The following is a 17,315-nucleotide window of genomic DNA, read 5'->3' as shown; positions in this document are numbered from 1 at the left end:
CGAATGCTTTATTTGCTTGCAATCTTTTTTTCCCAATTTTTGATGAAAAGTGTTTCAATAAGGTCTAATTAATCATTCTTGCCTGTAGCATTTTTGAAAATCATAGCACAAAGAAGAAAAAGATAAAGAAATAAATGAAAGCAAATTCGTAAAAATGAACTATTGCATGAAAATTCACCATGTTGCTTTGGTTTTGGATTATATTTTAGATGTGCGTGTGTGTGTGTGTGTGTGTGTGTATTCATATTCATTTTTAACATTGTTGTTAAATAAAATTATATATTATTTAATTGTATATATGTATATAAATACACAATGTATGCATATATGTATTCATTTTTAACATTGTTGTTAAATAAAAATTATATATGATTTGTTGTGTGTGTATGAATGTGTGTGTGTATGAATGTGTGTGTGTGTGTGTATATATATATAATAGGGAAATGACTTAGGAGAACCAAGAGAAAGAAAATATATATATACATACATACACGCACTCATATATTTCATACATTTTCAACATTGTCAATTAAAAAGAAAATTAGGATAATTTAATTGAGCAAATTTTTAAATGAAATTTTAAAGAATGCTGTTGTTTCCACTTTGTAGACTATTATTACCATACCAGCTAATAAAGGGAATTTCTACACAGTCCCCCAATCTTCTAAAAATTTAACTGCTGCTAAAAGTAGCAGCTAAATCTCCCTCTTAGAGGAACGACATACTATATATAACAGTGGTTCTCAACTAGGCTTCATGTAAGATTTTGTTAAAATTTATGAGCAATAAATTGGTTATACGTCTGCAATACACAAAATATTAAAATTTTTATATACAATTCCTAATATTTAATTATAAAAATATAATAGGATTTTTATTTTAACATTGGGGTCTAGTAGAGTAAAATAGGTATATATGGGGCCCATGAGCAAAAAGTGGTTGAAAAACACTACTGTATATTGTGGTCCTGGGTTCATTATATCTAAATGAATGATGGGATGGGCATGAATGAAATTTCCATAATCATTTGTTTGCTCAATAACAACTATAGTGGGGTTACACTATAGTAATAATAATTAGACTGGCACCTGTGCCAGTGGTGCGCTAACAGCGCCGTCCGAGCGTGATCATTGCCAGAGCAGCTGTACGGCTTCCGTGCCGGTGGCACATAAATAGCACCATTTGAGCGTGATCATTACCAGCATTGCCTTACTGGCACTTGTGCCGGTGGCATGTGAAAAAACATTTGAGTGAGGTCGTTGCCAGTGCCACTGGCATGTAAAAAAAACCATTTTCAGCGTAGCTGTTGCCAGTACTGCCCGACTGACCCTTGTGCCGGTGGCACGTAAAAGCACCCACTGCACTCTCGGAGTGGTTGGTGTTAGGAAGGGCATCCAGCTGTAGAAACTCTGCCAGATCAGATCGGAGCCTGGTGCAGCCATCTGGTTTGCCAGTCCTCAGTCAAATCATCCAATCCATGCTAGCGTGGAAAGCGGACGTTAAACAATGATGATGATGAAACTAAGATCTATTTACAAATCATTTATCTACTTCATATTTGTTCATAGATTGTTAGTACATTTTATATCTGTTTTTCCATGCTAGTATGGGTTGGATAAATACATATTTCAAGCGTTGCCTTTCTGGTTCTTAACCCTTATGTGTTTTCCAAGTAATGAATGCCCCCCCCCCCGTTTATTCTACTTGTCTTTGAAAGTAGAGAAATACAAAATGATTTGCTAACAGAGAATGCTAACAAATGCTATTGTTTTTTGTTTTTGATGCGGAATATAGAATTTAGGTATATACTCAGAAACAGACATGCATGCATGTGCATGCACGCACACACACACACACACACACAACGCTAAATTTACATATATACATATACAGACACTCTTCCTTGCTTACAAAGCATGCTTCCTTACAGTTTCCACCTACCAATTTCACTCAATGGATTCATCAACCTTAGACTTGAGGCTAGAAGACACTTGCCCAAGGTGCCACATTGTGAGATAGAACTTGAGACTGTTTAGTTACAAAGCCAACTCTGTGTTCACACATCCATGCCTGCCTCTATTGTATCAAGTAATTTTATGTTAATCTCCACATAACCAGTTGATGCAGTTGACATTTTCATGGGAAAATCATTAAAATTTTGCTATGTTTTCTCCAATATTTTTGTATAATAAACTATCTTTACACTTAATAAAGAAAATATTTAAAATTGATTTATGTGTCCACACCCATTGTACAGCTATCTATTGGTTTTATATATTTCGATATATTAAGGTGGTGAGCTGGAAGACAAAATGCTTCACAGCATTTCTTTTGGTTTTATGTTAGGAGTTGACTTGCCTTTCATCCTCTCGGGGTCAATAAAATAAGTACCAGCTGAGCACTGGGGTTGATATAATTGACTAGCTCCCTTCCATAAAATTCCAGGCCAGAAAGAGTATGATGTGATGTATTTATATATTTAGAGGTAAAAATATAGCATCTATTGTAAATAAAATCAAACAGTAAAAGCAATAAATTTTCTAGTTTGGTGCTTTAACATTTTATGTAATAGCAAAGAAATCTCTGCACTTTGTGGTAAATATGGTGAGATGCATTAATACTAAGTCGAGATTTAGTTTGAGATTATATGCATTTGCTGCTAGTTGATGGATATTTTAGTTAACAAGTGCATCATAATATGTCATATTTTTTCTACTTTGACACCATCTTCTCATTTGGTGATGGTATATATTTTTTCTTATAGTTTCTAACTGATCTCATGGTTTTATAGAATGTAATTAAGCAATGCATCAAGCACGCAAAAATAAATAAAGCTGAAAAAAAAAATGTAAATGTTTTTCTTTACTGTAATTGGAAAGGCTTGAGGAACAAGAAACATAATTATTGCAACATAAAGAAACCACCACTGTGAATGTTTGTGAAAAAATAGATATCTTCAAATGTAATTGATTTTTTTTTTGTGTGTGTGGCTAGGGGGCTCTGGCATCTTATCTCTATGATTCAAGGCAATTACTCAGAAACTTGATTTTCATATTTTTTCTCCTTCCATGTTTTTTTTCATTCCTTCTTTCTCCCCCACCTCCTATTTTAGCAATATTGGAAAATGTTTAGAAAGATAAATATATTAATTTGAAGGAAGGATTCATGTGGAGGTATATTGGTGGCAGCACTATTGTAGCAGTAATTAAGCTATGCATAAATTAAACTCTGAGCAATTGATATGTTTTTAATAGTTATTTGTCAGATCTTATAATGTAGGCAGCAGTTTACTTAGCCAAAAACTCTGTCAAATATGAGTAAGTATAACAGTTTCTAGTCAATGTTTTAATTGAGAATGACAGTAAAACATGTTTCATATCTGACAAGACTAACTTTCTTCATGGTATTTCTAAGTTATAGACATGGCATGTAATTATGATTCTGTTAGATAAAAAAAAATTACTGCATTTAACGAGAAATATCCAAAATTCTTTTCTTTTTTTTTCTCTATCTAACTTCTAACAGGATTATTGCATTAATTCTCATCCCTACCTTCCAGAGTCATTACATAGACCCGAAGATTGGGAAAAGAAATTGGATATGCCCAAAAGCTTGTGCAGGGATTGGACTTAGATAGATGCATGCATGTGTTGAAAAATACCCAAAGTACCATAGTTCTTTTGAAGCAACGTTATATCTAATTAAAAGGAAAGGTTTTAAAAAGTTATAAGCTGGTTTTTAATCAGTTATTAGTTCCAGGTTATAATAATTAAATAGCTAACTTATCTTGAAATAAAACAGGCATTATCCATCTTTACCTCATATTTTGAATGAGCGCATTCCTGTGTAAAAGCAATAAAATTGACATTCTTCTTCTTTTCATTGTACTTTGAATGAACACATTCCTGTGTAAAAGCATTTACTACTTCTTTTCCTGAGAGGAACACGAATGCTGGCATTTCAGACCACAAAGTTACTATCTTATCATTCTATCTGTGTTTATAATCATTTTTGATAAGCCTACTACTATCTGGCTTCTAGTAACATGTTACAAGAATAAGAAAATAATATTCTTTTAAAGAATAAAGCAAAGCATTTTAAAGAGCCAACTATATCAACATAATGAGCTACATTCCTCTCAAAGTACATCTGGTAAAAACAAAAGTTGGGTCTACCAACATCAATTGGTATATTTTATCTGGTAAAATTGGTATATTTTATCTAGTAATGGCTCAAAATAATGCAATCTATGTTTGACAAGGAAATATATCACAAACCACCCCACACCATGAACGGAAAGATGGAACTAATTGCAACTTACAGCAGCAATATACAGTATCTGCTATCACATGTATATACATTCATGCACATGCTCACATGTACACATGTGTCATCCTCCTCTTACTCTTTTTTCTCCTCATTTAATATCTGTTTTCCATGCTGGCATGGGTTGGACAGTTCCATAGGAACTGGCAAGTCAAAAAGACTGCACCAATCCCTACTGTCTGCTTTGGTATGGTTTTTATAGCTGATGCCCTTCCTAACACCGACCACTTTACAGATTGTACTGGGTGCTTTTCTCATGGCACCAGCTGCAATGAAATCAAGTAACTTGCAAGACAAAACCTCTCAACTGAGGCAGGGAATAATGTCGGGGGGGGGGGGGGACAGAAAAGAGAGTTTTACATTAGAAGGAAACATGACTGCTTCAGATGGGGAAGGAGTGGAGAGAAAGGGTAAAATGAAAAAAACGAGAGAGAGAAGATGGGGGGGGGGTGAATGTGACAGTGAGTAGGTGAGTTCTTGAGACTGTGAAAATAGATGGTGGGAGGGGTTGTAATGAGTGGGTACAGGTAGAGGGAGGGGGTACTGTGAGGATATGTTGTGGGGAAAAAGACTCAGCAGGGACATATTGTGTACAGGTGGATATATGAGGGAGAGTAGGTGGGGATGCAGGTTAGCATGGGTTGGGTTAGAGGAAGAGTTTCCTAGTTGATAGAAGCTATCAACTATTTCTAGTAAGCCTGCTGGGTAGTTGTAAGGATTTATTTTTTGTGTGCACTTATTGTTAACTAATGTGCATCATTTACATACAAACACCTTGCTATTTGTCAGCTTGCCTGGGATCTCACTGCAACTTTTGTGCACCCAAAGTTTGCACAAACATTCAATGTAGAGATCCCTTTTAGCTCTTTCCTTCATTTTGAGCACAGCCACTTCCCAAATTGTAGTCTTTCTAGTTACCTAAAACTTTTTTTTTTATTTGCTATGTTGGTATTTAGGCCATAGCTTTCGCACACACAACTGCTTCTCTAAGTCTTCTGATTTGGTTGAGAATTAGGTGTTTTACAGATAGACAGCTACAAACTCCTCTGTTATTACAGAGAGAACTTTAATAAGAGGAGACGACTAAGAACCAGGTCCTCATGGATATCTTTCTGTAAGCTAAATACCTTTCTTAATTTGATGCTAACTCTCACAAGCATCTGGCCTTTCCAGCTACCAGCCCTTACCTGTTACTCTGTGTGTGTGTGTAGATATAGGTGTGTTTTTGTATAAATGTATGTCTGTGATTGTGTGTGTTTGTGTGTGTATATAAATATATATATACACACATATATATGCATACATGTATACATACATACATGTGTGTGTGTGCACATGTTCTTTTAATCATTTACTGGTTTCAGTTGATTACTAGACTACAAGACGACTAATACTTTTATCTGGTACTTACTTTATTGCTTTCTTAAGAGATGACACACAGAACTAGTCTGAGCCAAAAGGAGTGTAACTTGTATAGAGTCAAATCCCACATGGAATTTTGTGTCTACATACACACACACACATCATCATTGTTATCATCATCATCACCACCATCATTCTGCTTATATACACCTGATGTGCTTTCACACAGTTTTCTCTGAAACCTTTGACTGATCTGAGTCTGTGGTAGAGAAGACACTTGCCCCAAGTGACATGCTGCGGAATTAAACTTGGTGCTACATGGTTTTCAGCCCTCTCTTTTTACTGACCGTCAAGCTAATACATTCCATGTGTATGTCCTCTTGTTGTTTTGTTATCATTATTTTTAATGTTCAATTATTCAATTTGACTATATATATATATGTGTGTGTGTGTGTGTGTAGATGCATGCATATGTATATATGTGTGTGTGTATATATATATATATATGTATATATATATATATATCTCCATATATTTATATATGTGTGGGCATGCATTTGTGTTTCTTTCCACCACCACCACCACTTGGCAACTGGTGTTAGTTTGTTTACATCCCTGTAATTTCATCAAAAGAGATTGACAGAATAAATATCAAACATAAAATAATTACTGGGGTCAATTTGTTCGGCTGAGCCCTTCAAAGCAGTGCTCCAGTATGGCCACAGTCCAGTGACTGAAACAAGTAAGACACAAAAAAATGTTATATATATTTTGAGCTCTTGTAATATTATATATTTCAATAATATTGAGTTTTAAATCTCACAGAATCTCTCAGTTTGTTCTCTATTGGTGTTTGAAACAGTCACAGAAGCAAATGTGATGGCAAGATTAGATTCTGTCTGAGTGAAGAATTTTCTTCCCAATTTATTTCCATTCATGGTTTTTTGGGCATGTATTATGCTAGGTATCACCTTCCTGCTATTGAGTGAGAAAACAGGGCAACATGATAGATGTAAAAGAAATGAGAAACATGTTTGAAAAGTAATTTTGGAGGTGTTCACTGGATTCTCTGCTAATAGCTAAAACCCTGTTGCCACATTCTTTGGAAGAAAAGAAAATTAGTAGGAGCACCAAGAAAAGTTAGATGCTCTCTCTCTTCTCTCTCTCTCTCTCTCTCTCTCTTTCTTTCTCTCTCTTTCTTTCTCTCTCTCTCTCTTTCTCTCTCTCTCTTTCTCAACTTACTTGGTGAACAGGCCTTTAATATGAATTTCCTTCGTTATTGAAGAAAATTTTTCTAAATTAAAACAGTCTGTTGCTGAAGTAAAACCTGATGGAGCTCACTTCCAGACACACACACACACACACACACACACACACACACACACACACACACACACTTCAACTATGTTTTTGTTTCTTTCTCTTCTCTTACACATACATAGAAGCACAGCTACTACATTCACACAAGCACACACACACTTAAAGATATCCCTAGTCACATGGATCCAAGCATACACATACACACACACACACCTCTCTCTCTCTCTCTCTCTCTCTCTCTCTCTCTCTCTCTCTCTCTCTCACTCACACACACACACACACACACCTTCTCTCTCTCTGTCTCACACACACACACATTCCCCTTACACCATTTTAAAATTAAAATCCAATTTTATTTGGTTATTCCTGTGCTTTGCTTTGCTATGAAATGTGGCAGATAAGGTGTCGATAGCTTGTCTAGGTTCTGAATTTATCAAAATGGAATTTGTAATTAGGAAGAGTTGGAGTATGGCAGGAAGTATAAGTAGGAGTGGGGCAATCATTTGGGTGACATGGAAGAGCAGCTAAAATCAAGTATTATTTGCTAGTTCACTTCAGGATTAATAATTTCATATTTGTTATGCTTCATTCATTTATTAATTGTATTTTCATTTCATTATCATGACTATATTTCTTTTTACTTTTTTCCTTTTTCAGTAAATTTTGTTGATATTTTATGAATGATTTTTATGGTATTATAAATGCTAATATTTATTTGGTCATCATCACCACAAATGTTATTACTTGCTAATGATGTTGTGTGTGATGTTTTTATAATGTATCATTTGTAGCTTAATCATGCTTAGTGATGCTGTCATCTTCACAATTTAAATTATACATCAAGACAGTTTGTCTAAATTTCGAGACAGTCTGTCTAATTTTCATATTTCAAATGAATATTTTCATGCTCACTGCATTTTGCTTAGTGTTTTTGTTTTCTTTGTATACGGGCTGTATAGAGGTAACTAGGAATCTTCTGTAATCATTTTGAAAGTAACTGGAAAGATGAGGAGCAAATCTATACAGTGATCTTTCAGAAATTTTGTAGAAAATGTTTATATCTAATCTGTGTATGTGTATATGTTTGCATATGGTGTGTGTGTGTGTTTGAATGCATTGGGAATTTGAGTCTTTGAGAAAAATTTCAACTGTAATATATTCAAAGAAGAAAGAATTAATAAATATGTGTAATTGCCTATCCGTTGTTGAGTAGTTAATTATCAAACCATAAAGCACCTGCTTCAATAATTCATATTAACAGTAGTTGAACCACCTACTCCATGCTTTTATGAACAAAGAAAAAGAAATAGGAAGTTTCTAAATAGTAAGAAAGATGAAATGGGTTCATTGATGGAAATTAAAGCTGAAAGTGAAAACACTGAAATATAATAGAAATTAGTATCACATTTTAGCAGCATCAGTACTTCAATAGTTTTGGTAATTGCTGTAACTACCCAAGTAAAGATGTTTTTCTTGAATGTCTTTGAAATGTCATAGTTCCATTTTTTTGATATTTTGCATTATAAACCTTTACAATCTGCTCTGAGGAATCTTTCTGGAAATTTCTTAAATGATAGTATTGCTAATACTTTTTTCTTTCTCTCTAAATATTACTATAATTTTAAAAGTAATAAAGATCTTATCAATATCATCATCATCATCATCATCATCATCAGCTTTCAAAATTAATCTCTGTTGTGTTGTATGTCTCCATCATATGGCATTTATCCCTGCCGTGTTAGTTTACGTTATATTAGTTGATGGCACTATAATGTTCACATATAGTTGTTCTTAGTGTTGCTATTATTGGTAAATGCAATAGCCTTGGCCAGCTTTGCTCCAGCAGACTTTCAGTAGATATGTAGTTGATCAGAGAAAACATTTGACTAACCTAACTATAGTCATCTAAAGATACTACGTATGCTATTCTAAGATTTAGATAGTAAAAAAAATGTAACCTTCATTCAACATATCGGGTACATTGGCTATATGGTTAAGAACTTGCTTCCCAACCATGTGGTCTTGGGTTCAATGCCATTGCATGGCACCTTGGGCCAACCAAAGCCTTGTGAGTGGATTTGGTAGACAGAAACTGACCCTTGTTTTGATATCATATAGTTGCAACAAGCATATTGTTTGTTTCCAGCCTTCCATGAAAAATATGTATGGCCATGGGAAATATTACTTGCTTGGAAACAGATGAAGGTTGGTGACAGGAAAAGCATCCAAATCATTGAAAATCTGCCTCAACAAATTCCATCTGACCCATGCAAGCATGGAAAAGTGGACATTAAATGATGATGATGAGAATAGAAGCCAAATCTATGTAAAAGTTACCTTGTTGGCTCATTGGATTCCTTGGCACAGCAGTAATAAATCTTGTGTCTATATGTCCTTGTTCCTTTTATCTGTTATTAGAATTTAGTGTTGCCAGAATAATTAATTTGGAACTTTCCTTTACTATTACAGAAAATCAAATCTAATTTATTAGGCAGGAACTCACTATGTGAGTAAAGAAGCTGTTAGGTTCTTCTGTTTAACTCCTCCAAATCCCAAACAACTATTGTTGCTCTAATACAGTGTTTCTTTGCCTGGGCAGCTAGTATTCCACTAGAAGTTTACAAGGGATGGAAAATGTCAAGAGGGTACTATAGGGGTTGTAATTTTTCTTAGAAACGTTCAAATCAGGTACAATATGTATGTTTTAAAAATATTTTTAAAAGTATCTTTGTTGGGGTTAGAATATGAATGGGATATTGTGTTAGCATTGAGCAGAAAACATGACCGATGATGCATCAAGATCCAATATAATTTTATTATACAGGGTGCCCACAAAGTCTGGGTACATGGAATAAATAAAATCATAACATAAACAATTAAATTTAAGAAATAATAATTTTTTAAAGTATGTGTTAATCCCCATGTGGGTACATGGACTAAATAAAATCATAACATAAACAATTAAATGTAAGAAATAATAATTTCTTAAAGTATGTGTTAATCCCTATGTACCCAGACTTTGTGGACACCCTGTATAATTTACATTTTTTCGAAATTCCCATAAAAATTCAGCATAGTGGGGGAACTAGTTCATGTAAGAGGTAGGCACATGCTGGATGGGATAGTACAAGAAAATAGGGATAATAATAATAATAATAATATTAAAGCCACTGGAAATGTGCTGTGCGTGAGAAGATCCGGCAAGCCAAGTAAGATCGTTGCCAGTGCCCCTGGACTGGCTCTTGTGCGGGTGGCACATGAGATGCACCATTTTGAGCGTGGCCGTTGCCAGTACCGCCTGACTGGCTCCCGTAGGATTTTCGAGTGAGATCGTTGCCAGTGCCCCTGGACTGGCTTGTGCGGGTGGCACATAAAAGACACCATTTCGAGCGTGGCCGTTTTCGTGCGGGTGACACGTAAAAGCACCCACTACACTCTCTGAGTGGTTGGCGTTAGGAAGGGCATCCAGCTGTAGAAACTCTGCCAAATTAGATTGGAGCCTGGTGTTGCCATCCGGTTTCACCAGTCCTCAGTCAAATCGTCCAACCCATGCTAGCATGGAAAGCGGACGTTAAACGATGATGATGATGATGATGATGATTAAAAATTGTCCCCCCCCCCAATCATGTGAAAAGATGTTTGTTTGTAAAACAAAGTTCAGTGAAAAGAACACTAAGCTGTAAAAGTATGAAAGGTTGAGAATACTGATTCGGTTAAATGTGATAGAATTGTAAATGTTGGTGTAAGCTTAAGCAGATAAAATTTTTGTATCAGACAGAGGTCAAAAAGTTTACCATCTGAATTATAGAAGTAAAGTACATAAAAAGATAGTCGTAAGGCACTGACCTTTTTGATACTTAGAAATCACTCAAAGTTGAGTTGAATTCTTCTTTAAGAGTCTATCTATATTATTTATAAAATAATATACTGAACTCGTCAAAGTCTGTTGATAGTATATCAGTCTAACATTATAAAATTCCAAAAGTATTTGAAAATTTTTTGTGTATCTTATTAAAGATTTGTTTTTCCTTCAAAGTATAAATTATAATAAGTATCATGAAAAACTTATATTGACGTTCGTTAAACTGTTACATAGAACACTAAGCTATAGAAAATAGAAGAGTTGGAGAATTGCAGTTGACTGTTTCAGCCTTTTTCCCTCCCACCACCACCACCACTCTTTTCAGGAAATTTTTGCATTTAACAGGTGAAGATATGGCCGCATTAGCAAGAAATTTGTTTCACAACCATGTGGTTTCTGGTTCAGTACCACTGTACAGCACCTTGGCCAATCAATGCCTTGTGAATGAATTAAGTAGACAGTAACAATGTCTACTTAATTATCATAACTATCATTAAAGGCAAGTCCTCAGTAGGAGAATATCAACATAGTTATTTATCTTTATTTTATTATTTTACTTATTTCATGTGGCCATGTTTGCCTTGAAATGTTTAGTTGATCAAATTGATTCCTGTATTTATTTATATATCTTTATGTCTTGTACCTTTTCTGCTAGTCTCTTTTTTGGTGAACCACTAATTATGAGAATGTAAACAAACCAACAACAGTTGTCAAGCAGTGGGGGACAAGCATAAATACACACACCCACACTTAATGGACATTGTTACTGTCTACTTAATTCATTCACAAGGCATTGATTGGCCTGGGACTATAATGGAAGACACCTGCCCAAGGTGCTGTACAGTGGTACTGAACCAGAAACCACATGGTTGTGAAGCAAATTTCTTGCTAATGTAGCCAAATCTTAACCTGTTAAATGCAAAGATTTCCTGAAAGATTGGTGGTGGTGGTGGTGGGAGGGAAAAGGAGTGAAACAGTAAACTGCAATTCTCCAACTCTTCTATTTTCTATAGCTTAGTGTTCTATGCAACAGTTTAACTAATGTCAATATAAGTTTTAACAAAAAAAAAAAAGTGATAAGTGTTTAAAAAGATAAATGCTGGGTACTTGTGAAGACAATAGATTTGAATGAGTTCTTCCAAATAATCCAAGAATAAAAGGTATTTGTGTGAATGATGAATAAATCAATCAATTTACACTGCTGGACATCATCAGGAAAAGTACTTTAATATCTTGAAATATAGAAGCTGAAAGCTCTGTCACTACTTTCTGAAGTTAAAATAGGAAGTTTTGATCTGTGTAAAGGGTTACTAAACGTTTTGTATGAATGAGATTAGGTTAGCAATTGGGAAACATTTATATGGCATTAATAGCATTCTGAATAATATTTCTTAATCAATATTAATATTGCGAAATTTTTTTATAACAGCCCTTGACACTTTCATAATTGAGTAGATTGAAATATGATCAAGTGCACCATTCTGAACATATAACTTATTGATTTTTTTTTTATTTACTGATGCCAATAAAGAAACAAAGAATTATATATATATATATATATATATATATATATATATATATATATATATATATATATATATATATATATATATATATATATATATATATATATATATATATATATGCAGCTTGAAGGTAATCAAGTGATGAATACAGATATTACAATGAGTTAAAGACAAAAATCTGTACATGCTTATTATTTTCCTGAGACAAAAATAGCAATTGCAGCAAATATTATAGAAATGCTTATTGAAATATTCAGCAGAATTCTCGTACTCTATGTCCTTAAGAAACAAAGTAGATTTGATGATATTATGAATTTAAGCTGGAAATAGAACTTCACGTTGGTTTGGGTGATATCTGAAGAATTATAGATATATACAACTTCACTATGTAACTGATGCATTCAGTCTCTGTTTTGAAAATGATTTCAAATCTGGGGGAATTAGGTTTTAAATTATTTTTAGTTTTCATATTGCATATGAATAAGATTGTTTCAAATGTCAAAGTAATTAGGAAAGAGAGGAAAATTCAAATTGTTATTGTTGTTTTATAAGTAAAAGCTTCACTAAGTAAAGACGCTATTAATTTTGATATATGTTACATAACAATTTCTTCAAATGTCTGAATAAATTTATTGTTAGCAGCTGTTTTCCTTCACCTGACACTGATTTCAAGAGTATTTTTGGCTTATGGAATAGTTATATTTGTAAATGTTTCACATTAATTCCATTATCAGTTTTATAATTGGAAATATCATTGGAACACCATGTTTTCTAAATGTTATTAATGAGAGTTAGAGGGGTTTATTTTATTTCAATAAAGCCTGCATGATATTACTTTACTTGCATCATAGAAACCACATGCCTTTTACAGCAGTAGTAAATAACTTAGGTTCATTGATAAAAGGCAGAATTCATAGTGGTTCTGAGATACTTTTATCTATGATTGGAAACTAGCTATTTATATTAGTTATATAGCAGATTTTGGTTGTTTTCTGTGTAAATATAGTTACAAAAATAAACAAAAATAGAAAGCATATCATGTTTTTAGATATTGTAGAAGAGTGCTTGTTATTTGTGTTCTAAGATCTGACAATATTCAAAATTAAAATAGTTTAATAAATCTTCTCATAGACTTAGAGAGAATGGAGAAAGATATATTTCACCAAAGTGATACATCTATGCCTCCAAATTAAAATATCATAACTATAAGTACTGGCATGGTTGTATGGTTAAGAAGTTTCCTTTGCAAATTTGTGGGTCTGGGTTTGATCTCATTGTGCATGATCTTAGGCAAAGGCATGGCTATGTGGTAAGAAGTTTACTTTCCAACTGCATGGTTCCAGCTTCAGTCCTACTGTAGGGCAACTTGTATATCCTCAGGCCAACCAAAGCCTTGTGAGTGGATTTGGTAGACAGAAACTGAAAGAAGCCCATCATATAAATATCTACATGTGTGTGTCTTTGTATCTGTCTCTGACCACTGCTTGACAATTGGTGTTGTTGCGTTTATGTCCCTGTAACTTAGCAGTTCAGCAAAAGAGACAGATAGAATAGGTACCAAGCTTTTAAAAAGTAAGTACTAAGGTTGATTCATTCAACTAAAAATTCTTGAAATCAGTGCCCCAGCATGGCTGCTGTCTAATGACTGAAACAAGTAAAAGATAAAAGGTAGTCTTGAGTTACCCAATTACCTTGTGAGTGGAATTTCGTATGACAGTAAGGGTTTGGATGTTGTCGGTCTTTGTCTATCTGTCCATTCATTTATCCATAATTCATTCATTTGTCCATAATTCATTCATTGTGTGTGTGTGTGTGTGTGTGTGTGTGTGTGTGTGTGTGTGTGTGTGTGTGTGTGTGTGTGTGTGTCTGCACATGTAAGAGTGTATCTATTGTTGATGCACATTGGTACCTCCCCCATCCCCACCCACAAATAATCTTTTTTAATATCTGTTCTGTGCCATGTTACAGACACTCCCTTGACGCTTTCTCCATCATAAATGTTTGCTTCCTTGCTGTCCATTGAATTTGATGATACGATAAAGCCTCTTCTCCATTAATTGTTTGTTTGATGACTAAATTCCAATCAATCCCTTTCATTTGTCAATTCCTTGATGAATATACATATTAAAGAGCAATGTCAATGGAGGAGGCAACTGTGTGGGTCACCAGAGAATCATAACTGCTACTACACCTAACATATATCCTCACAAGCAAGGAAACTACAGAAATGTCAGTATTCCATTGTTGCAGATGTGTGTGTGTGTGATACCCCAGCTGCCACAACAGCATTAACTACAAGCATTTTCTCTTCTTATATGGACCCTTGATACACATTACAAGAGATAGGTATGCAATGAAGCTTTATAGTCATAGTTGTGAAGGAGATAGATCCAGTGGTAGGGTAACTTAACATGAGTGGTACCTCCTCTCAGCTACAGGAAGCTGTCAAAAATCTAGTCTGTCAGTAACTGCCTTAACCCTTTAGCATTTAAATGAGGCATAATTAGCCAAAATATTCTGCATGTTTTATGTTCAAACTAGCCAGAGCTGGGGCCCCTCACTTTTGCCTTACAATGACATTCTAAAAATAAAGTCACATCATCAAAATCTTGAAGCTACAAGACAATTTGTGAATAAATAAGCAATACATTTGACAAAATAATGTGAATGCTAAAGCTGATCACTATAGCGTGTTTTTCATTCAAGCTGTACTCCTCTAATTGTTGTCTTCTTGGACTCAACAACATGGCATAGAGGCAGTGCAGATAGATTGCCCAAAACATGGCTAAAAGACCCTATCTATCTTTCTCCAAGACAGATGTTCTAAGAAGCACAAAGTGTCCATCATCCTGAAAGTAGTCTTACTGGAAGCTTATTCACCAAACTTAATATTTCTCGGTTTTCCTGTACTATTGCTAGATAATCCTTGACTATATACTAGGATTATAGGTTTTTCTTGACAGGTCTTATATTTGGTCTTCTGAGTTCCTAGCATCCCTCTTCACTAGGCTAGCTTGGTGGATATGTTGGTTTTGTTGCAGAATACTATGGGTGTATAGGATTGCATATTGCCAGTAACACACAAATTGACTTGACATTTCTGCTTAGAAATGTAACTTCTTAGTATTTACAGTATTTTATCAATTTTCATTGCTGCAGGCTTAAATATTTTAACCCAATTGCTTTAAGGTAGCAATTGAAAGTATACACTTGTATTTCATTTCATTGTTGAAATACTCTGAGATCAGCCTTACATTTCATTCCTCTTGGGTTGATAAAATATGGAAGTGAGCTGGTAGAATCATTAAAGGGTTCGATAATATACCTCAAGGTATTTCTTTAAACTCTTTACTTTCTGAGTTCAGTTCTTCTTGGGGTCAACTTTGCCTTTCATACCTCTGGAGTAGAAATAGAGTATCAGCTAAGTACAGGGGTTGATATTATTGGCTAAACCCTTCCCCTTACAATTCTGGATTTGTGTCTAAATCAGAAACAGTCATTATTACAATATTTATGATTATTATTTTGTGGAGTTAGATCAATGTATAAAAAACATAAAATAAGCTTTGAGAATTTTTTGATTGAGAGTTCATTTTGAAATTTGTATCAGTTTGTAGGGAATAACAAAATTCTTTTGTAAATTGTGGTAATAACTGGGGTACTCACCGACTGTGATTTAGGAGCTGCTATGTTGAGTTACTCGCTCTAAGTAAAAATCTGTTGATCCTACATATTTTAACCCCTTAGCATTCAGATTATTCTGTCAAATGTAATGCTCTTTTATTCACATTGTTTTGAATTAATCATGCATTATCTTGTGCCTTCAAGAGTTTAATGATCTTGATGATCTGCTAGTTAACTTTTAGAATGACATTGTAGGGTTGGTGTGAAATGCTGAATCTGGCTGGTCTGACCATAAAGCAGGTAGAGTATTTGGATTGGATGGGGCTGGCTTAAATGTTAAAGGCACTACAAATATATTTTAAACAATCATTTCTGTTTCCTGCTTTGACAACATTTATCCTTTAAGCTATAAAAAGTATTGTAAACTATCATTTGTTTCCTGCTATGGCTAAAGCTATAGTATAAAAATATTTATATACAGTCATTTCTGTTTCCTGCTATGACTACATATATGTGTCTTACATATCTTAAAACTATTGTATAAAAATATTATGCACAGTCACTTCCATGTTTTGCTTTAACTGAATGCATTTTTTCTTCAGGATTTTTATAGTCAAATACATAAAAGCTTTTGATTTTATTCCTGATGTTAGGTTTACTAAATAAACTTACTAATTCTCTAAGACTGGTTTATAATTTAATAAGCTGCATATATTTATTTCTTGAGTCTTTTAAAAGTAACATTTTGTGGTTATGTTGAGTTGAAAATGTAGCCAGCTAAGTAAACAGGTGTAAAATTAATTGTAAGTATGTGTAATCTTTAAAGTAATAAGTATATTAAGTGCAGTAATTGCATTTAGAAAATTCAACAAAAATGACATCTAGATTCATAATTTGATGATATGGGATAACAATTTTATTAAGTATATCTTTCTAGTTGCCATTTATATTTTTGGATGCAAGACTAATTCATTTAACATCCACATCTCTGTGTTTGCATGGATTGGACAGAATTTGTTGAGCTAGATTTTCTATGATCAAATACCCTTCCTGTTTCCAACCCTCACCTCTTTCCAAGCAAGATAATATTTCCCCAATATTTAGACATGTTTTTCATGGAAGACTGGAAACAAACAACCTCACTTGTATGATGGCAATGTTTACTTATAACCATCACATGATATCTAGAAAAGGGGACACTCACTCACACACTTACACAATGGGCTTCTTTCAGTTTCCGTCTACCAAATTCACTCAGGTCTCATTAATAGAAGAAAACTAGCCCACTCAGTGGT

The 17,315-nt window shown here is 34.1% G+C and overlaps 1 protein-coding gene across 50 annotated transcripts in view; it reads left to right on the top strand.

Moving 5' to 3' along the window:
* LOC106881120 (rap guanine nucleotide exchange factor 6) overlaps positions 1-17,315 on the top strand; it is a 457,078-nt gene that overhangs the window by 150,251 nt on the left and 289,512 nt on the right. The window lies entirely within an intron of this gene.

This window comes from Octopus bimaculoides, chromosome 4 (assembly GCF_046866305.1).
Source record: "Octopus bimaculoides isolate indiv1 chromosome 4, ASM4686630v1, whole genome shotgun sequence".
NCBI lineage: Eukaryota > Metazoa > Mollusca > Cephalopoda > Octopoda > Octopodidae > Octopus > Octopus bimaculoides.
This window is presented reverse-complemented; position numbering and strand designations above follow the sequence as displayed.